The sequence below is a fragment of the Sciurus carolinensis genome, chromosome 1, assembly GCF_902686445.1.
Source record: "Sciurus carolinensis chromosome 1, mSciCar1.2, whole genome shotgun sequence".
NCBI lineage: Eukaryota > Metazoa > Chordata > Mammalia > Rodentia > Sciuridae > Sciurus > Sciurus carolinensis.
In genome coordinates, this window is record NC_062213.1 from 202,748,398 (window position 1) to 202,772,631 (window position 24,234).

Here is a 24,234-nt window from a genome sequence, read left to right on the forward strand (position 1 = left end):
ATGGCTGGCCCGAAACACAGCTGCTGGTCCCACAACCCAGTCAGGTGGCTGTCCCTCAGCTCAGCACCAGGCAAAGGCCTGACCAGGCTGCACCAGCAGCCGCGATGATGGGGGGAGACTGAGGGCCCAGAGAGAGGTGGGAGGGGCAAGCCTTTCAACACCGCGGCACCTGATTCAATGAAGCCACACCCTGGGGACCTCAAGTTCCCCAACTGGTCTGCAGATCACTTGGCCCTGGAGTCCCACCTCTACTGAAGGCCATCCGTTGATTCTGTCATTTGTCTACTTTGTTGGAGACGTCCAGGGTGAGGGGACAGACTGGGCGGGGTGGGCAGAGGGTGCACGGGAGGGCCACCAGCGAGCCCGGCCGCGGACACACCCCCCGCTGACGCGCAGCTCCCCCTCAGTGCACCTGACCCCAGAACAGTAAAACCATTGTTTTGACACAAGAGGGTAAAGATGAAATTCAGGATGTGGGACAAGGTGACCTACATAAGGCCTCCTTTCACCTGAAGATCAAAGCCACTCCCCGCCTCGCCTCGCCCAGCAGTGGTTGTAGCCCAGGATTTTGCAAGAGAAACGTGCCCCGAGCAACCTGCTATTATATCAGAGCAGCAGCCTGGGCCCTGCCTGCGGATTAGGGCTCAGCTCTCTCTCTGGTCCTCGTGGGATCGCGCATGGCCTGCTCCACGCGAGCGGAGCCCCTGGCAAAGGTACCAGACCTGCAGGACTCAGCCACACGGCTGCAACCCCCGCCCCACCCCAAGCACCCTTGAGCAAGGATATAAAAATAAGTCTCTGCTCCTAGAATCAACGAAAAAAAAAAAAAAAAAAAAAAAAAAAGCCTGGACCCTTCTGGAAAGTTCTGACAAGCGATTTTGGAGAGAAATTCCACACGGTCCACAGCTCTAGCCTCTGACCTCAAAAGACCAAAAACTGCACCTGCCACAAACACCTACAGAAGGACCCAGATTACTCACGGCGCTTTCAGAAAGGGCTCGCATCGGTTGGGCCAGGCCCATGGGAAACCAGCTTGATACTCATACAGAGACTACTATTGAAATAAGATGCTCCGCTGGCAACCTAGTTAGAGCGGTGAGGGCCACAGCCTGCGGCTCCTGTGGGCGAGAAGCCCCATCCCCGAGGCCTCCAGAGCCCCGCGGAAAGCTCAGCCAGGCAGCGGCAGGTGTGCCCTCGTGGCCAGGGGATAGTGGAGACTGTGGACCAGGACGCTGCCTGGCTGGGGCTGGGTAGGTGTCTGTCCCTGACTGCGCCTGCCTGGTTCACACAGGACCTGGCCACCCCAGGGTGCAGCTGACCGCCGAGAGCTGCAGGGACACAGGGAAGACGGTGCCTTGTGGCCCCCACCCCACCAGCTCCCAAGGGAGGCGGGAGCCAGGGACTCAGGCGGACGTCTGCAGCCCCCCCGCCCCCGGCTTGTTCCCGCAGGGAGGTTCCCTGGACCTCCTTAATGCCTGGCCTCCTACAGGCCTCCCTCTCAGAGTTACCTGGCCAGAGAGGAGGCCCGGGCAGCAGCCAGGTCAGCCACAGCCCCACAGGAAGGCAGCCTCTGGCAAACAGGATTGATGACCAAGCCCAGGCTCTGGGGCAGCCAGGCCTCTTACTATGGCAAGGTTGCCTCTGGAAGTGGACTCATATTACTCCACTCCAGGGAGAAGGAGCAGGACAGAGATGGGGAGAGGCGGGGGAGGACTGAAGGCCTTGGGCTCTGAGGTGCACCTCACCCCCTGCAGACCCAGGTGGAACCCTTGAACCACCTGGGGGTGGGGCATGAGAAGGAAGAAGGATGCCATTCATGGTTTTAGCACAGAGTTTGTAGCTAAAGCTCCTGACAGTGTCAGGCACACAGCTGGAGCATAATACATGCAGCTCCCTGCCCTCCTCTGGCTCTTCACACCAGGGGACACCAGAAATCCTAGAACTCGAAGGCCAAGTGCCAGAGTGTACTCAGCAGGGAAACACCAGGCCAGCGAGGTCCTGGGGTCACCGGGGTGGCAGGAGTCGCTCAGCCCATCAAGACAGCAGCTGGCAAGATCACGGGCAGGTGTCCCGCCGCAGGGAGGTAGGAAAAGACCCTGACCACACACCCTCAGAACTCCCAAATTCAATCAGGCCGACCCCTGAGGTCAAGAGCACATCCGCAGTGGGAAGCGGCTGCCCCCCGAAAGCACATTGGCAGGAGCAGTTCTCAAAGCGAGGACCTCGACGGCAGCAGCCTTGCCCCGGCCCCACTGGACCCTCTGAACCAGAGCCCAGGCCAGGGTCAGGCAGTCTGCAACCTAGCGAGCCCTCCAGGGGCTGGGTCACCACCCCACTTAGAATCACTGGTTCAAAGGAATCAGATCTCAACACTTTAGGATCTCAAGTCCATACTAAATGAGAACTACCAGGCTTGGATTTAGCCCATGTTTTTTCTTTAAACTCCTTTTCCTATCTCGATATGAACTCTTTCAGTGTCCTACATGCTTATAAGAAATCTAAATTCCAAAATATTAAAGTATAAATTAAAGTGCTCCCTCCCTCCCGCTGCCTACAGGGAAGCCAAGATAGGTGCAGGTGTCTGCCGGGCCCTTCTGACATTTATCCGAGTACAGATACAGGACAGCTGTCCGTTTGTGGCAAGAGTCACAGAATGCACAGAGCTTCTACGTCGTAACTTTTAAGAACTCATGGCTGCCTGGAAGTCCACCATGGCCATTATGATTTTGGTGGCGTGCCTTCACAGATGGACACCTGAGCTGTGAGACTGTAGTGATCCAGGTGCAGGGAGTTAGGGATTTCCTGGTAACAGGATGACCTCAGAGCCGGGTCCTTTATTCAGTTCACAGCCACCCTGGAAATCTCAGACCTCAGAACTCCTCACCCCACGCCCCGCTTTAACAGAAAGAAATCAAACGTCCAGCCAACCTCCCTCCGGGCTTCCTGGTCTTTGCTCCTGGCTGTGGCAGTCCCAGGGTTTCTGTAGCACTAGTTGGACTGAAGTTTGTCAGCTGGACCCTGCCTGGACCACGGCCAATGAACTTGGAAAGGGTCCTGAAAGGAACAGGGCAGCACACTGACTGGTGCAACCTAGCCGCCACTCCCAGGGGGCATTTCACGGGAACTGAACTGGATGCCAAGGGAGAGGCAGATTCTGGGGCCTCACAAGCAGCTGTTAGAAAAAAGCACTTTAACTTACTCCTGGGCCACGAGAGCATTCAAGAGCTTCTACGTTCCTGGCCTTCCTCCTCCAACCCCATCAGCCTGGAAAGTCCTGAACATTCTAGAGGGGATAGCCCCAGCGAGTCCAAAGGCAGCAAATAAATGAATCCTAAATTTCCAGGCAAGATAAAGGGTTCTGGGGCCAGATTTCCATGGCACCAGCTTGTCACCTGCAGGATAAAGAAAGGAGAGAGAAGCTCATCACTGGAGTATCACTCAGCTGTCAAAAATGCTAAGGGGACTGGCACGGTGGCACACACCTGTAATCCCAGCAGCTCAGGAGGCTGACACAGGAGGATTGTGAGTTCAAAGCCAGCCCCAGCAATTTAGTGAGACTCTGTCTCAAAATAAAAAATAAAAAGGGCTGGGGATGTGGCTCAGTGGTTAAGTGCCCTGGGTTCAATGGGTTCAATCCCTGGTACCAGGAAAAAAAAAAAAAAAGCTAAGGGGAAGGATCATGGTATAAGAGGCCCGGGCAAAGGCTTGCTGTATCAAGTGACAAAAAGGTACAGCCTTACTGTGCCAAGATTAAAACCGAGAAAAAATATGCCATCACATGCAGCCAGAGAGGGAGAAAAGAACCCAGAGGAGCGGAGGTGCCCCCTCGGTTACAGACGTGAGCTGACAAGTTTCCTTTCTGTTTTAAATTTCTTCACTGTCATATTTTTAAAAAATAAATGAATGGTCCAACCCGTCCACCCGTGGATGAGGGGACAGTGCGCTGAGGTAGAGGCATCCCGTGGGATACGAGGCAGCCATGGAGAAAGGAGTAAGCTGCTGGCACGCGCGCGCTGTGACACAGACGACCCTGCGATGCGCCAGGCGAGGAAGCCGGACGTGGACTTGGGACCCAGGACCCCACTTCTGGGGCACGGCAGGATAGACGAACCCACAGGACTGAGCTCAGGGGCCAGGGGAGGGGAGGGGACAGGAGGGGAGTGACCGCCGAAGGACTGGGGCCTCTCCTAGGGCTGGACGGGTGGCGAGGTACTAAAGGCCACGTGCATTTCACCCTGATAAACAAGAAGACATAAATGGATGAGAAATGTCCACCCTCCAAAACCCACGTGGACGGGAGGGTGCGCTGGGGTGCGGAGCTGAGAGAAGCCCAGAGCCGGCCGGCCATGCTGAGCCTGTGAGCCAGGGCGGCACCCGGGGGCGTGGTTCACGACGTTTAGCTGTGGAGAGCACAGAGCCTCCGGACCCCTCCTGCCACCACCTGCTCTCCAAGAGGAAAGGCTCTGAGCTCCCAGCTCTGGTTCGGTGACTCCGCGGCCCGAAGCCAGCACCTGTAGATCAGGTTTCTCCGGAGGAATCTGGAACTCGTGCCGGCATCCTGTGCCTGAGCCCAGAATGTGGTCTCTGGAGGGGTGGCCGGGCACAGCCAGGCCCACGAGTCTGGGTTCGAGGACATGGGGCACCCTGGGGAGGAGGAAAGCCGGACTCCTGCAGAGCTGCCAATACCTGGCGGCCACTCGTGTGGCCAAGGCCCTGCTGTTTGGTATCAGGAAATCGCTCCAGCCCCAGATCCTGCTTGCTGCCCCTGCCCAGTCCTCAGGGCCTGGCTGCCGGCGATGGTGCCACACCACAGAGCTGCTGCCCACGGCCAGGAGGCCCAGGCTGAGGCACAGCTGGCCTGGACGTGTCGCCGCATGAAAACCTGCCTAGTGCGTGAGATGGGACGTGCCCCAGGACCATCGCTCACAGCCCTGGCGCAAGTGGAGCACCTGGCGGGCCTCACGCCAGGGGCCGCCTTTCCCAACACCCCTTCAGGGCAGCTAGCTCACCGGAAACGCGGAAGGCTGGCCAGGGACCTCGCTCGGGCCTGTGCTCAAGTCCCCTCCCGGGCCACCCCGCCAGATGGGCCAGCATAGGCTCCCGGAGACCCCCATGCTCCTTAGTCTCTGTGCCCCTCAACACGTGGGCGGCTCACAATGGAGGCTCCGCGGGGTCTGTGTCAGGAGAAGCAGACAGGCTTCCCCACGTGGCCAGAGAGACAGCAGGCAAGACTGTGCCTGAGAGGTGACCCACCAAGGTGGAGCTGACGAACACGGAATACCCCGTCCAAAAGGGGTGTCCAGGGTGGCATTCACGCCAAAAGCATCTATTGGACACCTACTATATACACAGCCCTGGGGGCAGATAACACAATCATGTGAACCATTAACACAAGCGTCAGGGGAAGGGTTTTCCCGCTGTGTGCTCACTGGGTCACCCCATTCCTGGAATGGCAGGTGCCCAAAAAGCAAGGGCTGAATGAATGAACGGTGAGTTCAGGGCCAGTGAAAGGTGTCAGGGAAAAATGAACCTGTGGAGAGGACAGCAAGTGGCCAGGAGGGTGGGAGGGGATGCTCCCCTGACACGTGGCTCATCGGCAGAGACCCAGGGGGACCGTATCATACACGGCGATGCTGCTGCCATCAAGCAGGCTCGTGTGACCACGCACAGCACCCGGGCTCCATAACGGTAACGCTGACTGCAGCCTGCTGCTGTATTTACCACACTGTTTACCGCTGCTGCAGAGGGTGCTCCTTTTGCTAATATAGCAGAGTCTTCTGTAAAGGGGTGTGCCAGGTTCTGCCAGAGGCAGCTCACACTTCCGGGGTTCACTGAGTCTCCTGACTGCTTCGAGAGGTCATGTGGCCTGCCTGCCCTGCCTCATCTAGGACTGGTTCAGTACTCTCTATGATGTCCCCATCATGACTACACTGCCCAGTGATGCATTTCTCAGAATGCATCCTGGTGCTAAGGGCTGAATTCCCCCAAAAGAGCAGGGGGGCAGGACATGCAAAGGGCCTGAGGCAGAGGCACGTTTAGCACACAGGGAGAACACCAGCAAAGCCATGTGGCTGGAGCAAAGGGAGGGGGGCCATGGAGGGGACAGGGTGGGAGACAGGCAGAGGGCAGGGGCCTTGTAAGCAACAGTATGGACTTTGGATTTTATATTCAGTGTGTTGAGAAAGTAGGCATTTTTCAGCGTCCGTGGCCAGAGGCCACAGTCTGACTTTGTTGTGACAGGATCCCTCTATCTTGAGAACAGGTTTTTAACAGCCAGGGCGGAGGCAGGGAGACCAGCACTGAGGCAGCTTGGCCTAGGGGCTGGCAGACAAAGCAGGACCCAGGACGTAACCCAGTAAAGCGCTCACCCACTTGCTGACGTCACCACCCGCCTAAGCAAAGTGCTTCATCGAGGAGTTCGCGAGGGAGGCCTGGTAAAGGGCCCAGCGGGACGGTGGCTCAGGGAGACGGTAGCCTCACCCGTGAGCCCAGGGACGCCAGCTCTTACTAGGCTACCCTATGGGTACAGCTGAGACATCGGGTTGCAAGACTTGAGGCACCTGTCATTACAGCCACTTGTCAGTGTCCCCGAGACCTCGTTCTGCACTTGCCACCTTTGGCAGGGACGTAAGTCTTCAGCACACCTGATTCAAAGTGCCCCGGGTTTACACATGGGCCTCTCGCAAGTTTGGTCGATACCTTTAAGTTACATCAGCGAGGTACACACCGGGGGAAAGCGTCCAGTCTCTGAATTTGCAAAATGTGGGTGGGCCACAATGTCCCCAGGCCACCCCCTGGGATCCTTTCTGGTAATCCCTCTGCCTCTCTCCAAGAGCTCTTGGACCTGAAACGGAGAATTGGGGGCGACTCATTCACCAGGGTCTGCAGCCTGGAGCTGGGCCAGCCTCCTCACTGGGCCTCAGGGCCCTCCTCCCTCCAGGTGCAGGCGATGGTTCCCTGGTTGCTTTAAGGGTGAAGATCGGCGGAAGGCTCAGCACTGAGAGAGGCCGGCAGCGCTGACGGTGCGGGATTAGTGGTGAGAAGAGAGGGAAGGCGGGAGGGGTTTCCTGAGGTGAGGTTTCTGGGTGTCCCCCATGGGACATGCAGCTGTGCAATCCTGGACCCCCTCCCTGCTCCAGACTCAGCCATCTCTGCAAAGAGCAGCTGCCCTGAGGTGCTGTCACTTAGCTCCAGGGCCACCGCTTGCCATGTCCTGCACATTAAGAGGCCCTCTGCAGGAAGCCTCCGGATCTGCTGAGGTTGGGACTGTCTGCAGCTGGCAGTGGCTTCTGCCTCTGCCAGACTCTCCCACGGAGCCTCCCCTGGCAACTGTGTTCTCTAGGAAGGGGGTGGCCATGGGGACGGTGGGTCTGCAGCGTCCTGGGAAGGGACAGGGACATGATCCCCACGTCTCTGCTCTCAGAGGCCAGGTGGCTGGGGCCTAAGTGTCAGGAGGATTCCTCAGGAAAGCAGCCTGGATCGAGGGAGAGTCTGTTCCATTTACCACATCTTGGGAACACAGAAGGAAAAAAGGGGAAGTGGGAAAAAGGGAAATTGGCCCAGTATCCACTTCACAGACTCATCGAGGACGGCCACTGGCCAACGGAAGGAGAAGCAAGTTTGAAGGAGCTGCTTGTCCCAGCAGTCAGCCCAGCTTTGGGAACACAAGCAAGCCCAGACCCTGGTCCCCGCCAGGGTACACAAGAGGCCTACAGCTGTGCATCCCTGCGCCCGCCTCATGGCAGAGCGGCTGTGACCCGAGACTGGCTGCCTTAGACGGGCATTCCCTCTGCCAGGGAGACTTTCCACAAAATTAGAGGGGGTGGCATGTTACCTCCACAGACATGTCCCTGCCCTGGGGACACAGGGTCCCTGCCACATCACAGCACGGAGGCTCAGGCCACAGACCCAGGCACAGGGACCCCTCCCCAGCCCCACGAGCTGCAGCCTCCCCCCAGGTGTGGGTGTCCCCGGCTGGAGCAGGACCAGAGCCGCTCCTGAGAACGCACTCTTCCGAACGCTGTCCCGAGTTTCCGTTCCCATATCAAACGCGCCTCTTTTCTGCTGAGGCAGCAGGACCTGCCAGCAAAACAAGCTGCCAGGACCACGCTCCCCTACCGACGCTGGCCCTGCCTGGCACGCACTGGTGGGCCACCAAAGGTCCAGCAGGATCCACAGCTGGGCTGGAGGCAGGGAGCTGTGTGCAAGTCCCCAACCCGCCTCTGCTGACTGACAGCCCTCTCCCGGCCCCCAGCCGGAAAGCAGGAGGATGGAGGTCCCGCGTGCCGAGCGGTCACTCCAGTCCTCCAGGGCGAGCACCCGGGGCAGCCCGCCAGCCCGCTTGTCGGAGGGCAGGGCTTCGGCCCCACCCCACTGCTGCACAGCCCCCAGGTGGCCCGGGCTCTCAGTGTGGGTCCTCTGCAAGCAGGAGGCCTGGAGGCCACTCACAGCAAGAAGAGGCCGAGGGAGGACTTGGCGCCCTGCAGGAGGCTGGTCCTGAAACACCACAGACTTGAACAAGCCAAGCCAAGAGGCTGATCTGCGTGACGAGAGGCAGGCAGGGTCCTCTGTCCTCCCACTAGACCCACTGAGGGGGACGGAGGCGGGGCACATGGGCCAGCCCTGGCCTCCCTTGCCCAGTCCTTCTGGAAGCCCGTGTTCACTGGGGGTCTGGGAAGACAGGTCGTGGTCACACTGTTCTGAGGCACCCCCGGCACTCAGGCTGTCATGGGCTCCCCTCTGCCCACCCTCTGAGCGCCGACAAGCCCTCTTGGGCACCAGCCAGCCAGGCCAGCCTGCGGTACCTGAGAGCAGCCCCCAGCTGGAGCCCTCTCTGTCTGCATCTGCCAGGCCCCCTCCTCCAGAGAGCCTCCCCTGCTTGGCCTCCGAGGCCCTGCCTCAGAGCATTTCTCCTTCCCCACCCCCACCCCCGGATTTCCTCAGGGCCCCAGGTCCTGCTGGAACCTCGGCTGGTGGTCACTCACAGCCCCAAGTCCTGGCTGAAGTCCACAAGCCCACGGAGACCCGCCCACGCACAGCTGGGCAGCGAGTGGCCTCACGCTCTCTCCAGCACCTACCAGAGGATCTGGAGTTCTGAAATGTTCCAGGCAAGTGCCTGGGGACGGAGCCAGGAGCCGTCCGTGGGTCTTCACTGCTGGGGAGCCTGAGGGGGTGAAGGCAGCAGCTGGCGCCCAGGATCAGGTGTCCTCCCCACCGAGGCCGCCTGCAGGGTCCCTCGGCCTGCAGAGCCTGGGCTGGACCAGCCCTGGCCCGGGCGAGCTGCGCCGTCACCAAGGGGAAGCGGCCCTTGGTTACCACCGGCCCAACACAGAAGGCAAAACAAACACTGCAGGCCCGCACGCGGCTGGGGACGCTGCTGGGGACGATCGCAGGGCAGAGCCTCCGAGCGGGGCTGCGGGCCCAAAGGAGGCCAGTCTGCCGCTCCTTCCCTTCCGGTACTGCCAACACCCCAAAGCCCAGAGGCCTCCCACCCCGTTCAGGAAAGCGGGGGAAGCAAGGCCGGAGCCCCAGAGGCTGGCGAGTGCAGAATCGCAGCCCCAGCCCCGCGACCCACCACCCCGCCTGGCAGGTGCAGAGTAACGCCCCACCAGCCCTCTAAAGGGGGTCGCTGAAGACCCCAGCCCAGGGCACTGGGAGGGCACTCTTCCCGAAGCCCCCTTTGCAGCCCTCCCCGACAGCAATGACCACCAGTTGTCTGTCCCTAAGCAGCTGGTCCTCAGACAACAGGACGCACCAGCAAGGGGCTGGCAGGACGGTGGTCAGGACCATGCCAGGGCCCCTCAAGGGCTGCTCTCACAGGGCCTCGGGCTCAGCCTGGGCACTGGCCCCAGTCGTCTTCTGTCCCAGCACACCTGGGACCCCTAGAGGATCAGACCCCTCCTCTTCTGGGTCAGGGCTTGCCCACAAAGAGGACCCCACAGCCAGACCTAAGGTGCCCATAAGTAGACCCTGGGGGCAGCGTGAGTAGAGTGGGTAGGGAAAGAACTGGGGGTCCCCCACTCTACCTTGGACCCCACCCTGTGTCTCCAGGTCTGCCCCAGGCTATGGGTGGGGACCGAGTGGCACATGCAGGGAGAGGTGTCTGCCCCTTCCCCGGGCCCTCGTGTCTCCCAGGTCCCCTGCAGGCCCTTGGGCCCCCTGCTCCCACTCCTCGCTGCAGCCATGCTGGCCTCAGGCTTCAAGGACCTGCTCAGGGGAGGGAGGACAGGAAGGAGGCAGAATGAATGGGAGGCAGGAGAGGGGAGGCTCCCCACTGCAGCTCAAGGCCCCAGGTGGCACAGTCCCCATCGGGAGGGCAAGGCTGGGGCTGAATGTCCCCAGAGTGGCTGTAGGCGGGGGATCCTGCCCGGGCATGGCGGGGCGAGGCCCTCATAGTGCAGAGGAGGGGAGCCAGCAGGGCTGGAGTTTGAGGCCCGGCCGGTGTGCCTCTCCCCCACCCAGTCCTGCCCGGCTCTCTCATGCCCCAGGAGGGATTCCGGCCCCAAACCAGGAGGTCTTAGAGTTACAACAAGTTAACAGCCTCACCGAACAGCAGGCAGGCTGACAGCTGGCAGGTGACGTGCCCGCTCGGCGCCACACTCTGCCGTGTACGGGGTCTGCGCCGGAGCAATCCCTCCACTTTTGAAAACAAATCAGCTTCTTTGGAAGTAGAGGCCCAACCTCGCTGAAGTGTCAGGAGCCAACTTCTCAGTCCCCCAGCCTGAGGCCCAGTCCTGGTTGTCTTAGAGGGGTTCAAGGGCCACTCCCCCCCAGGGCTCTGCCGGTCATGGGAGGGGAAGGCCGAGCCACCAGAGTTAGTGGGGTGGAGTCCCGGATCCTGACACTGACATGCTGGGAATTTAAATGGCAGGTTTCTAAGACAACTAGGCAGAAACCACCATAAAGGCCCCCCACCTCTTTCATTTTGCACCCCACCTCCAAGTCTATGGAGAAGTTTCCAGAATGTCAGGAATATTTAGGGCAATAGAATAAGAGAGAGCTTGAAACATGGTCTGGAGCCAGACGCAGCCGGGCAGCCGGGACTGGGGTGCTGGGGAGCAGCCCCTGAGGGGGACCAGCAGGGAGACAGCACATCAGAAAGTTTCCTCCACTGGGTCACCCACCCGCTGGGCTTCCAGACGAACCAGAAAGAACTATAAATGGAGAAAGAATGTCCTCCTCTTCCCAAGGAATGGGCACAGTGTCACCAACTGACGAACTGCACAGCCACCAGAAGTGGTTCCACACACAGCGACCGATGCCCTCTTGATGTCCCAAAGTGGGGGACCTGCCAGAGACTGCCACGAGGCGGAAGTGGGAGGAGGGCCCCAAACGCTTCCCTTAAATGCCATCAGAACACACAGGCTGATGATCTGGCCCCTCCTTCTTTCCTCCCTCCCCCTTTCCTCTCCTTCTCTCTCCCTTCAGGGGAGGCAGGGGAAGAATCAGGAAGAATTAGAAAATATCTTTTAAGTACACAGAAAATTCAAAGTGGGTTAACGACCCAAGCAATGACGTTTTGAAGCAACAGCATGGGAAAGCACTGCTCATTTTTCACCTGCAGAGATAAACACCCACCTCGGGAAATTGCGAGAATCCAAGAAGACAATGAACATGTACAAGGAGTCCACTCAACAGCTCCCAGCACATAGTAGGTCCTGTGGTAATGCCGATGCTCGTCGGCTGCGTGTGGGGGCGCTCCTGAGTATTGATGCCTGACATGTATTGATGCATTAGGGGTAATCGTCACTATAGCTGTTCCCGGGACATTCTGGTGGTCAAATCTTAACATGAAATACCATCTTCCAGCCGCTGTCCCACAGCACAAGGATGCCTTAATGATCAGCCAATCAGAATGCTTTGCTCTGTGAAATGGTACAGCCATGGAAGACAGGATGGTGGTTTCTGAAAACTCTCAAAATAGAAGGACCATCAGATGATCCAGCACGTCTGCTTTTGGGTAGACATCCAAAAGAACGGAAAGCAGGATCCGGGACAGACACGGGTGCGTCCACAATCACAGCATCGGTCCTCACAAAAGCCCAAAGGAGGAAGCCACCCAGGTGTCCACAAAGGAGTGGACGGATAAACAAAGCAGGGCGTCCACACACAGTGGGATGTCATTCAGACCTAAAAGGAAATTCCGACACTTGCTCATGTAAGCCGGAGCCCATGTGTGAAGTGAAATAAGTCAGTCAGAGAAAGACGGACCCTGCGTGAGTCCACCTACACGAGGCCGGAGCTATCAGGTTCGAAGACCGGACACCTGGGGAGAGGAATGGGGAGTGAGCCTTTAATGGAGACAGAGCTTCCACCGGGGAAGATGGAAAGTTCTGCAGATGGATGGAGGCAAGTGTGCATGTGCTTAGTGCCACTGAGCCTGTTCTTAAAATGGTTACAATGGTAAGTTTTATGTTATGTCTGTGTGCCACCATAAAAAAATCTTCATTTTACATGGAAATGAAAGAGAAAAACCCAAGACACAGAAAAAATCCAGTAATGAAGGAGGAGTGCTCAATCTAGATGCTACTGGGATAAGCTGCTGAGAAACGGGGCCCTCAGGCCTGGCCTCGCCCCCTCTGCTTCTTGAGACCCAGCAGCTGCGAGGTCGTCACTCACTGAGCTGATCTTCCAGCAGCCACACTGCAGAACACAAGCAGCCTAGCAGAGACAGACGGGAGGTTGCCATCTGGCTAAGCCTCCTCGGCCATTCTGTAACCTTTTCTTTCAGCTGGAATAAGGCAGGCTGCCTGCCGCTAGGCCAGGTTGTGTCTGGGTCGGTCCACACCGCCCGAGGCCATGCAAGGCAGGGCGACTTCACCAAACTGACAAGGAGGCCACACTGGCCAGAAACGGAAGTGGACCTGAAAAAGCAGATGGACTGCAGAAGGCTAAGCCTCAAATGACTAAGAAGTTGGGACAGGCCACTGGCCTGGAAGTGACTCAGGTCTCCCTTGGGCTCCTCTGGGGACAAATACTGGGATGGACCAAGGGTCTCACTGAGAAAGGTGATTTCTGCATTTCTGGCCCTTTCTCCTGTGGACCAGGAACCGGTGAGGCCAGTCCTGGGACACCTGGGTATGGTTAGTGCCCACAGGACAGAGGCTCAGTCAGCATCTGCTGGTGTAGAGCATTAAAATCAAGTGTGAGGCACGGAGTCAGGCCAGGGCAGGGGGCACCAGGACCACCCCATTCCCCGTGCTCTCCTGCTGCCACCTGCCCTTTGTGTGGGCTCTGTCCCCACCCAGCAAGCTGAGTCAGCCCAGCCCCAAGGGCAAGTGCTCTTCCAAGGTCGTAAACCCTTAATCGATAAATTGAACGGACCTAAGAGGCATCTTCTGTACTTCTCAACCGCATCTGAAAATACTGCCCATGTCCTTGGCACAAAGTGCTCCTAGGCTGTGACAGGACACTCCTCCCTCTCTGCGGCTCTGCCCAGCTCTTCTGCTGGTTCTCTGCCCGCCCCTCATGCACAGGCCTGCTTACCCTTCCAGTGGCTCTCTGCCCTCAGGGCTCCACGGAGCACCTCTTCTCCAGTGTGCTGTGTCCCCCAAATGGCATCTCTCTTGTGGGGACTCAAATGGGCTCCCTCTCAGCCCCTACGTGCCTGCCAGCCTATGTCCTCAACCTCCTGGTCACCCAGATCCAAACCCACGGCTCCTGGGTCCCTCCTCTGCTTGGCTTCTCTCACAAGCACCCAGCATTGGGAGTTCCTCATCCCACGTAAACCTGTCCTCGCTCTGCCTGCCGAGTCCTTACCACTCGCGAGGCTACGGCAGGAGTCTTCAGATCAGTCTCCCTCTCTGCCCCCACCTCGCTGCCCACCAAGCTTCCTAAAGCTTCTCAATGAACAACCGTCAACATGGCTGGAGGATGTGAACCGTCAATTCGGAGAAAAAGTCAACGCAAACAGCACATAGACTTGTGCAAAAAGACACTCGGTCTCCCAAGCGGACAGAAGAACACAAAATTAAAGCAATAAGGAGACATCGCTTTGCACCCCGGATTCCTGCGGCATCCATACTGAGCTCACGTCTTCCCGCGGGGGTACCGGGGAAGCGACCACCCTCGCGCTGGTCTTGGGAAACTGGCTGTTGGCCCAGGAGTTCCACTCTTCTGCTGCACCCTGGGAACACAAGCACCGCAGCACAGAGGCACCCTGGAGGAGGGGGCTGGCTGCAAGGCGCTGACTTTTCCCGCCATTTTTCAAGTGACTCACCACTGCCAGCAGGTGGCCAGCTCTGCCGATCTGCACCACGAACCATGACCCAGCGATGAAAAAGACAAACAGGGCCTCACCATGAGCCGGAGACACCTCCCCAGGCATTCCGTGGGGAAAGCGGGGTGGGAAATGAAAGGTGAGCCTTTTTCATAGATGAATGGCACCCCGGAGATCCACCCGCCCAAGCTTGGGAGAGAGGATGGCGGAGCTAATCGGGGCGTGGGGACCATCCTTCAATGCAAACCCAAACACGGTCACAAAAGGACACATCCTGCACCGTCAAACTCCTACGAGGTTCCAGAGTGGCCAAGTTCAGACAGACAGACAGACAGAGAATGGTGGCTGCTAGGGCTGAAGGGAGGGGGTTAAAGTTGTTTAGCAGGTGGAGAAGCCCTGAGGTCCGAAGAGCTGCAGGTCAAAGGTGCCAGGGCACGCCCAGGACAAGGCCACCTCTGGGGCCGGACTCAATGCCTAGGAGTCTGCCAGCTCCCCTGCCAGGAGGGAGGCGACTGAGTGGGTACTCACTGCCCCTGCCAACGCTGTCACCAGCTGCCCTGGAAGAGACCCCTGCCTCTCTGGGCCTTAGGTTCCCCGTCCTGGAGACTGAGGGTCCAGGGAGCTCATCTCTTGGTTTCCAGATTCTTAAGCACCCGAAAATCACTTCTGAGTTGAGGGAGGTATTTTATCCCTTCCTGGAGAGCCACAGCCCAGCAGGATTTCCCCACCCGCCTTGGTGCTGGGGACGGAACCAGGGCTTCACACACGCCAGGCAGGCGTTCTACCCCAGCCACCCCCCAGCCTCCAGCAGCACCTCTCGTCACCTCTCTGCGTCCACACTGTGCACGGCCTCTCCAAGTGCGCGTCTGACTGGAGCACCCTGTTGACAAATCCAGACTCAGAGGCTGGTACTGGTGTGAAACAGGCTGGTCTGACCCTCATTAGGCCCATCTTCCTAACCTAGATCAGGGCTGGGCAAATTACAGCCCCTGGGTCAAATCCAGCCCACTGTTCATTTTTGTAAATAAAGTTTTATTGGCACACAGGCCCTTTGTTCACATACTGTCTGGGCTGCTTTCACACTACAGCAGCAGAGTCCAGTGGTTTCGACAGACACCGAAAGGCCCACGAAACCTATATATTTACTCTCTGGTCCATAAAGTTTGCTGACACTTGAGTGAGTTCTTAGAAAATGGCCACTCCTCCCAGGCTCAGGTTCCTGCAGGAAGACAAGCTGCACCTGAAGAGCCAGGAGCCTGCTGCCTCCAGCCATCCCAGGACCCTCAGAGACAGTCTGTGCTTCACAAACCACATCTCAATAGCAGCGGAGTCCACCGTCCTTTTCCAGTCTCGCCACTGACTGGAGCATGCCTCCCCCGAAAGACATGGACTTAGGCATGCTGACATTCACACACTGGCAATAACGATGGTAACAGGCTACAAGCATCCTGCAAGACACACGCCCAAACCCAGAAATTACACAGCAGGGGAGGGAAAGTCCAGCTATCACTTCTTCCCCCACCCCTGGGGGGCATCCTGCACGTAGCCCCCGCAGGCCTGTGCGTGGCTGGGGGATCCCAGTGCCCTGGGATGCACTGCACATGCACACGGGGTCATACCTGTCTCTTCCCCGAGACACAACCGAGCTCTCTTCTAAAAAGGGACTGTCCTGGCACCCAGCCCTGAGCACGGCCCCAGGAGGCAGCGGTTTTAGGACCCAGATGCCTCCTGGACTGGCAGAGCCGGGCCAGGGCTGTGGTGGGACAGGGAGGATAAGCCCCCGCCCCCGGCCACACACACCCAGAGGGCGACAGCTCCCCCCAGCAAGCATCAGGGAGCATCCAGGGGGATTTTTATGTTTTGACTCAGAGGCAACGTCCTTCACATTAAACCAGTGCAGACTAAACTACAGGCCTGAGGAAAGCCCCTCGGAGCGGCTGGGCTTATGCTCTGCCTGGCTGAGGACCAGGCTGTTAATCTCCAGGGGTGGCTGAGCCAGGACCCTTTGCCCCAGCGGTTCCTTCTGGAGAGTGGGCACAGCAGCTGCAGCAGGATCTGGGGCTCCCAGCTTCTCAGTGTCTTCAGACCTGCCCCCTGTCCTGGTTCCTGTGCCCGCTTACCAGAGGGACACTCGGCCGCATGCAGACAGCTACTGGGGACATCCAGGTCAAACTGTCACCTGTGTCCACTAAGGTCATATCTCCATCCTTGTTCAAGGGTACTTGAGGTGACTGCTCAGACACCACCCGACCCTTCTCTGGGCCCTTCGGGAGGGTCCCCTGGGTGAAGTGTGGCCAGCCTCCATGGCACAGGGAGACTGAGGCTTAGGAAAGCAACATGAATGGCCCTCAGGGTGGTGGTGGGACTAGACTCAGACTGTCCCCAACAGGCCCATCGGGGTGCTCTTCACTATGGGAGAAGTCATCCCATGAGCACCAGGAGCAGAGAAGCACAGACCCTGCCCCAGGGGGACCATTCACCCGGAGCCTCTCGATGCCAGCAGCTGGCCCCCCCACCCTCCTGGGGACGGACTGAATGGAGGAGGTGCAGGAACCTGGCCAGGGGTGTGAGCTCATGGGCCCCGGACACCTCGGACCAGGGCCCCTCCTCTGCCCCTAGCCACAGATGACACTCCCGACAGAACAAGAACCACCAGGTCAGACGCAGGGCTGTCCCTCTGGGCGGCAGGAAGGGCCTCCTCTCTCCTCCTGGGGAGAGGCCAGGAGAGCTGGGGGCACCCAGCGGCCTCTTCCCTCCAGTTTTCATGGAGAAGGAATTCAAGTGCCGGGGGCCCTGCCAGCCCAGGAAGGAGGACCACCCAAGTGAGCAGGCGGCGTCGGCGGGCAACTGGCTGCTTTTAGAAACGAGTCCTGCTCATCCGCCAGGAGCCCTGGCCAGCTGCTAAAATGGGGGAATGAGCGAGCTGGCCTCGGAGCTGGAAGGGCTGGAAGGGTGCGGGGGCAAGCTAACGAGAGGTTCGCAAGCCACCAAGTGCAAGCAGCAGCCTCGCCGGAGAGGCAGGCGGCAGGCTACAAAACTCCTTTGCTCAGCACCTAGCTTGTGTCATTCTGGTGATGAGCCTAAGTTCTCTCCAACTCTCAGAGAAGGGCTTACTCTACCCCTGGATGGGGACATGACTTCAGTCTCCCGTAGCACAGTATGATGAGCCCATGGAGCAACAGATACAGAACCAGTTGAGGTCACCCCAGGGCTTCTGCTTAAATGAGCTTCTGAGAAAGGGACCAAAAAGAAGGAAAATAGATGCTTAGAGATACCTAAATGCTGATACCAGATCTGAGACCCTGGATCCAACTGTGCCTGAAACCCTTGACTTTTTAAGCAATTTACAGTTAAACGATCCAGTCTCTTTTTGCTTGTGCCTGTTTGGATTGGATTGTCTAGCCTTGCGGTTGGCAAAGTCCTAACCAACTAGCAAACCCTTTTTAAGACAACTTTTCCCCCGCATGCTATTTCTTCCACTTGGAGTGTTCTTGCTTATCAGGCTTTGTCCCACAGAGCCTTTGCTACTGGACTGAGGTTCCCACTAGGAAGTCTGCTGCTCCCTCCCCAGTCTCATCTAGATGCCCTTCCCTGTGTCCTTTCAGTACCTGTGTGTCCTCAAATATGTGCTAGGCAAAAAGTCCCTGGCCTTGGTCAGTTCTGTACAAGTTCCAGGGGCCTGTGGAGGCTGCTGGTTTTTACCTCCTTGAAGGTAGAGACCAGGGTGCTCTGGCACCTGGCCTGAACCTGACACAAAGAAGGTACCAAATAATGTCTGGATGGAGCAAGCTGCCTCCCAGTTGAGGTCACATCAACCTGCCTCCCGGTTGAGGTCACACCATGTGCAAGTTATGGGGCAGAACTCAAAGCCTATCTGGGAGCAAGGTTGGCCCCAACTTCAGTCCACCCAGAACCTTGCCACCTCCCCACTCCCTGCTCCTCCAGGCCTCGACAGTGATGCTCACTGGGTCACTAGCTTGAACACCTGGTCCCCTACGACAGCAGGTGTTCCGGGAGGGCAGGGACTCCGTCTCCTACACCACGTGTCTCAGGACCTGGAACAGTGCCTGCCACATAGTAAGTGCTGCAGAAATGCCTGTTGAAGACTGAGCAGCCCTTCCTGTCCACACCCCCGTGCTCCACAGAAGCAAGGGGACCCCACATCCAGCGCCACACCAGCCTTCCCTCAGGGGGCAGCGGCCAGCAGGGCCCTGTGCTTCCAGATGGGACTGCCCGCCAGCACTGCCCGCTCCTGGGGCACCTCCCGCCGCCAGCCCACAGAGCAGCACCTCTGCCTCCACCCGCTTGGTTTTCTAAGAATGTGTCTGGTCCCGATCCGACCAAGCCGGTCCCACAGCACAGGGAGCAGACGTGTTCCTGTGCCACCGTCTGGCCCGGCGTCAGCTCTAAGAACTCACGAGAGTCATGGCCGCAGTGAGTTGTGGCTCGGAGGCCGTCACGCCCTCCCCAGAGCGAAGGGGCGCCAGGGGACGCTGGCCAGCCACCGCCGCCCGCCAGGAGCCACACACAGAGTTCTCTTTATGGAACAAGACGGGCCGGGCACCGGCGTCTCTGCATCAGGGAAGCCCAGGTTTGGGCTTTCTCTGAGGACACAACAGGCTTTTGTCTTGACTCCTGCTTCGTCCCCATCTGGCTGGCCTCCTCAGTGGGCAGAGTCCAGGACCCCAGCCCTGCCATGCCTTCTGCAACTGGCCACCAAGAGGACAGCAAGGACGTGCAGCCAGGCACCGGACGACTCCCCGTTCCCCATCGGAACTCATGGAGGGCCTACTGAGTGCTGGGCAAGACCACAGCAGAGCCGCCCACGGGGCAGGGCCACACAGGGAACGACCCCAACAGCTAACAGGAGCGCCGCGCATTGACACCATGGACGGTGTGTGTCCTCCCGTGTGCCCGCCCACGCTGCAATAGACACGTGCTGACAAGGACCAAGTCCCAACCTGCTGGCTGAGAAGAGTGCGACGTGTGACTGTCCACCTGATTTGTGGGTTCAGACACTGGCACACAAAGATATGGGGCAAAAACCTAGAAAAGGAGACATGGACCAGAAACCCTAAGAGCTGTGACCAGGATGGGGTCCCCAGGGTGCCCGGGAGGAGCCGCACAGCTCTACCTCCAGTCCCCAAGGGGGTCAGGGACGCGTCTGTCAGCAAGTAAGCCCCTCTTTGGGGTCTGTACCCTGGTTTTGCTTTCTACAGAAAAGACCCCCTGATCTTCCCACGGCCCGCCGGGAGGAAGAGGGACGTTCTGAGCGCAGTCCCTGCTGCCGGTGGCAATGGCGACAGAAACTTAATCCTCCTGGCCTGGGAAACCCAGCAGCGGCAGCGGCTCAGAGGCCTTGGGATCTGCAAAGGCCATTTCCCCAGAATCTGCCCCACTTCACTCTTGGTGCCGAAGACACAAGAACAGACACATGTAAGAGAGACCATCTCCTTGGAGAGAGAAGGGCTGGTGTCCTTCCTTCTCTGCTTCTTCCACATCGGGGTTCCAAGACGCCCCGTTTAAGACACTTCTCATAGACAGGGCTCCAGGCCCGGGCGAGGGACAGGATGGCCCACCATCAGCTTCTGACCTTCAGGGTCAGCCTTGGCCTGGGCTCCAGGGCCAGCCTCTCCCAAGATCCACTGAGATCCCTGCCTACAGGTCCTGAGCAAGGGCTTCGAGAATAATCCGGGGAAGAAATGGAAAAACCCCAGGGATTCTGCAGAAAGCAAAGGGGTTGGGGGCCTGAGAGGGGCCACGTCAAGCCCCCAGCGCCCCCAGCAGCGGCCTGGCAGGAACTCTTCTGTTTCATCCGACACTTGAAGCCGCCAGGGCTCTTCGTGAGAGCGGAAAAGGTGGAATACTCCGAACGAAGGTCCTGAGGATGGAGTTCCCCTTCCAACATGGCAGCAGGGCCAGGGGGCGGACAGAAAGCACAGCCGGTGGGCGGTGGAGGCAGAGAGGTCCGCGGAGGCCGGACCTGGGAAGAGGTGGCCGACTGGCCCGTCCACGGCCAGCATCAAAGAGTGACAGCCAGACACCCTCACCACAGGGAAGGTCACATCTGGGTCAGTGCTGGCGGCACGGGAAGGGAGTGACCTACTTCCAAGGCCCATTCAGGAACCTCCCTGCGAGCCCAGACGTCTGACAGGGTGAGACAAGGAAGGGAAGCGCATCAGGAAGGGCGGGCGGGCGGGCGGGGCTGTCTGGTGACCTAACAGCGCTTCCCTCCGACAGGGGCTCCTGCTGGCTGCTGACCATCAGAGTGGCCAAGGGAGGTCCCACATGCCACCTGCCACCTGTATGCTGGCTGCCTGACCCTGCAAAGCGGTGTGCCAATTTTCAGTCACAGTGGAACCAGCAGAGAGCCTGGCTTCCTCAGAGCCTGGCCCCAGACCCCTCAGCACGACCCTCCCTGGCCCGTCTCCACCCTTTGGAATTCCACCACACACACTCCTTCCTGGTAAAGGGTTCTTGCTTCGCCCTCTCTGGACCACAAACCCAGAAATCAAACTGAGCCCCAGGAATGCAAATGTCGAACAAAGGCCCGTGGAGGCCGCAGGCTAAACCAGGAGGCCCAAGAGCTTTTTCCAGCTTAGTGTTTTTGGAGGAATTTTCCTTTTGTTTTGTTTTCTTTTTCCGAGGGGGCAGGAGGAGAGGGTGGAAAGGAAATAGGTCTATTTCCAGCACCTGTAATTACAACGCTGCCTCTTTCACCGAAGTCCCGGGCAGGGTCACTCCCCTTGCCTTGGCCTGGAGGGGCAGGAGTCAGGGACTCAGGAATTCAGAGCTGTGAATGCGGCAGAGAAGCAAGATGCCGATTTCAAGGGGAGGGGAAGGAAGGGTCTTCCCCTAGAACACAGGGGGTTCAGTCCTTCCTGTCATGAACAGAGCACACTGAAACTCCACCCCTCTAAACTCAGCCCTGGGAGGATGTGGCCTCAGAAACATCGGTGACATAACGAAGAGCTAGAAAATGACCAGCCAATTAGTCTTTCATTCCAAGTCAATGAATCCAACCCCCACGGCAGATCAGGCACTGTCCTAGGCACAGGGGCTACAGAACCAGGTGGATGGAGTCCCAAGAGAGAAAGTTAACAGCCCATGAAACATGAGCTGGTTGGGTCAAAGATGCCAACTTTCCCCTTGGCGAAGAGGTCGGCAGCTCGTTCATCCACTCACCCATTCATTCAAAATTCCTACCGAGCACTGGGCCAGCAGGCAAGGTGGGCATCAGGAACCTAACGGTGATCAGATGAGGTGGCTACCTGGGGAACGTTTCAACAGCTTCCTGCTACCTCTGGGATTCCTGCCAAGCCCGCAGGCCGGCACTGAGGGTGCAGACCAGACCCAGCTCCCTCAGCTACCTCTGCTCTTAGCTGGAAAGACTTCCAAAATGGAAAGGGGTGGGTGGATGGGTGCCTCCTGCCTGTAGCAAGGAATAAATGAGACACACTGGGCGCACTGTGCACAAACACCCCCCATCCCCAGTGTACTGGGGACACCAAGAGAAAAGGGGCTCCCCAGGCCCTCGAGAGCCCCCACTGGCAAGTGAATCCCGCATCTGCACCTGCCTTAGGTAGGGCAGGGGAGGGAGGTGAGAGGAGGTAAAGTCCTGAAGGTTAACATCCTCCAGCTGGGGTGGAAGAGGAGGCAGTGCAGGTGGACACATGGACATGCTGAGGGCTAGCCTGACCCCAGAGCCAAGATGGCTGATTATTGCCCGCAGGTCTATCTTCTCACGGCTGCAACCCCCTGCCTAGGACAATGCCCGGCACTCACGGGGTGTCCATATATATTTGTAGGAGGGAGTTTCTGTCATGCAAATTCAAGAAGGAGGCAAAGAAAATGTAGTTGGGGTGAAGACACCAGGAGTCCCTTGTAGGGGACTCTGGCCCTGTCCCCTGTCTGCCTGTGTCTGACCCAGTTGGCTTGAAAGTTCAGTGCTCTCCACTCTCTTAAGCAGGAAAGGGAGCTGCCTCTGACCTGGGGCCCAGGCAGGTGGCCAGCTTAGGGCCAGGGCCCAGTTGTGGCCCTCCAGGGAAGTCTGGAGCTGGGTGGCCGAGGACAGGGAAGGTCAGAGGCAACTTCTTGCCCGCGGCCTGGCCACCAGGCAGGATGCTGTTCCCTTCCCCGCCAGGGCCTGTCCCACCTCAGGCAGGGCCAGAAGACAAGGGAAGAAAGGCAGAGAGGCCAAGGCAGGAGTCCAGCGTGGGCAGAGTTGGACCCGTGGGGAGGGCCCCTCGCCCCCCTGCCTCCAGCTGCTTCCCTGGCTGGAGACCCAGTGCCTCATGGCCTCCGGGCGTCCTTGCCACCTCCAGCCCTGCCTGCTGTCCTCCCTGACCCACAGCCCTGCTCTCCCTGGGTCACAGGAAGCACCATGGCTCCTCAAGCCACACCATCCCAGAACAATCCGCATCCCCAAACTGCCTGGAAAGGAGGAATGAGCGCAGCTGCTTCCTGTCCCCACCTGGCTGTCACAGCCCACGGCTACCCCTGCCTCCTCTGCACACCAGGGCCCTTAACAAACATGTGGAATAGCTAGAAGGCAAAGGAGAACAGAAGGTTCCCACCCAAGCAACCACCATCTGTAGGCGCTCAGGAAAAAAATCAGTTCTCTCGCCCCATCAATCAGCTGCGGCCGACTCTGAACTCTTTTCCTACCTGTTGGCCTGGAAATCCCTCCTCCCACCCTCGTCCTCCCTCCACGAACCCTCCTCTCAAAAACCTAAACTGAAAGCCCGGAGCCACGCTGATTTTGATAATGACATTGATTAAGCATCGGCTGTTAACTCCGGGACCTAGCAGAGCTGCAGGCGGGTTTCATTCACACCGCCTTCCACCCGTGACAGGGCTCTCCCCGTCTCCCCTTCCTGGGTCCTCTGCAATCCTCACACCTCAAGCCCAGCATCAGCGTCACCATCTCCAGAAAGCCTTCCCAGGGCCACTGCTAAGTAAACCCCAACTTCCTAGAAACTCCAGAGGAAACCTGACCCCACGGAACCCTCCAGAACCCTCCTGAGTAAACCTGACCCCATGCAACCCTCCAGAACCCTCCTGAGTAAACCTGACCCCATGAAACCCTCCAGAGCCCTCCTGAGTAAACCTGACCCCACAGAACCCTCCAGAGCCCTCCAGGGGAAACTTGACCCCATGCAACCCTCCAGAACCCTCCTGAGTAAACCTGACCCCATGGAACCCTCCAGAGCCCTCCTAAGTAAACCTGACCCCACAGAACCCTCCAGGGGAAACTTGACCCCACAGAACCCTCCAGAGCCCTCCTGAGTAAACCTGACCCCAAGGAACCCTCCAGAGCCCTCGAGTAAACCCGACCCCACAGCACTCTCCGGGCCTCTCTTCAGTGTGCTGCCCTTTCCCAGGGTCACTGCATTTGGAAGTAATCTGTGACCAGCCCTCTTCCCTTCCAGGGAGCAGGGGAAGCAAACCCTCAAAGGCCAGGACTGAGGAGCATAAATCCTACAGCACACTTGGGGCCCGGATCTCAGTACCCAGAGGGACAACCGGGAGCCCACCTGCGGCACCTCCTCCTCTCCGTGGGCACTCACACCCGCACTCCCTGGGGGAAATGGGCTCCGAGAGGTGAAGAGCACACCCTGGTCCCAGAGGCAGGAAGAACCAGCACAGGGCTACAGCCACCTCCCTCGGACTCCCAGCCAGGCTTGGAACCGCTTCAGCCCCCACACCCAGAGCAAGCACGGCCTCCCGAAGGGCCTCCCCCAGAGAAGAGCCGCCTGCTACAGAGGGACATGCTGCCGGAGGTGTCCCGAACAGGCTGGCTGCATCTGAGGCGGGACGGCGGGCTCCAGGACACCAGACTCCTCCCATACCTGTGGGAGGGCCCTGCTCACCCCCTCCCCTGCCCATCAGCCAAGCCCCAGCTCTGTCCCCTCACTACCCAGCAACTGATCCACCCAATGACAAGGACAAAGTCTGCTCTGCTTGGCTAGTTCCCGGGCCCAACCAGTGTGCTGTCAGCTGGAGGAGCTGTGTGA

At 58.7% G+C, this 24,234-nt stretch overlaps 1 protein-coding gene across 6 annotated transcripts in view; it reads right to left on the reverse strand.

Moving 5' to 3' along the window:
• The window catches only part of Spsb1 (splA/ryanodine receptor domain and SOCS box containing 1), a 62,306-nt gene that overhangs the window by 19,279 nt on the left and 18,793 nt on the right, over positions 1–24,234 (reverse strand). The window contains exon 2 of one of the 6 annotated variants that reach the window (XM_047519590.1): positions 3,200–3,392. The exons of 4 other annotated variants lie outside the window; for them this stretch is intronic. The gene's annotated coding sequence lies outside the window, so the exon portion shown is untranslated. Of the gene's footprint in view, positions 1–3,199; positions 3,393–9,077; positions 9,221–24,234 lie in introns of those variants that run through there. One more of the 6 variants, XM_047519624.1, reaches the window with a different exon arrangement.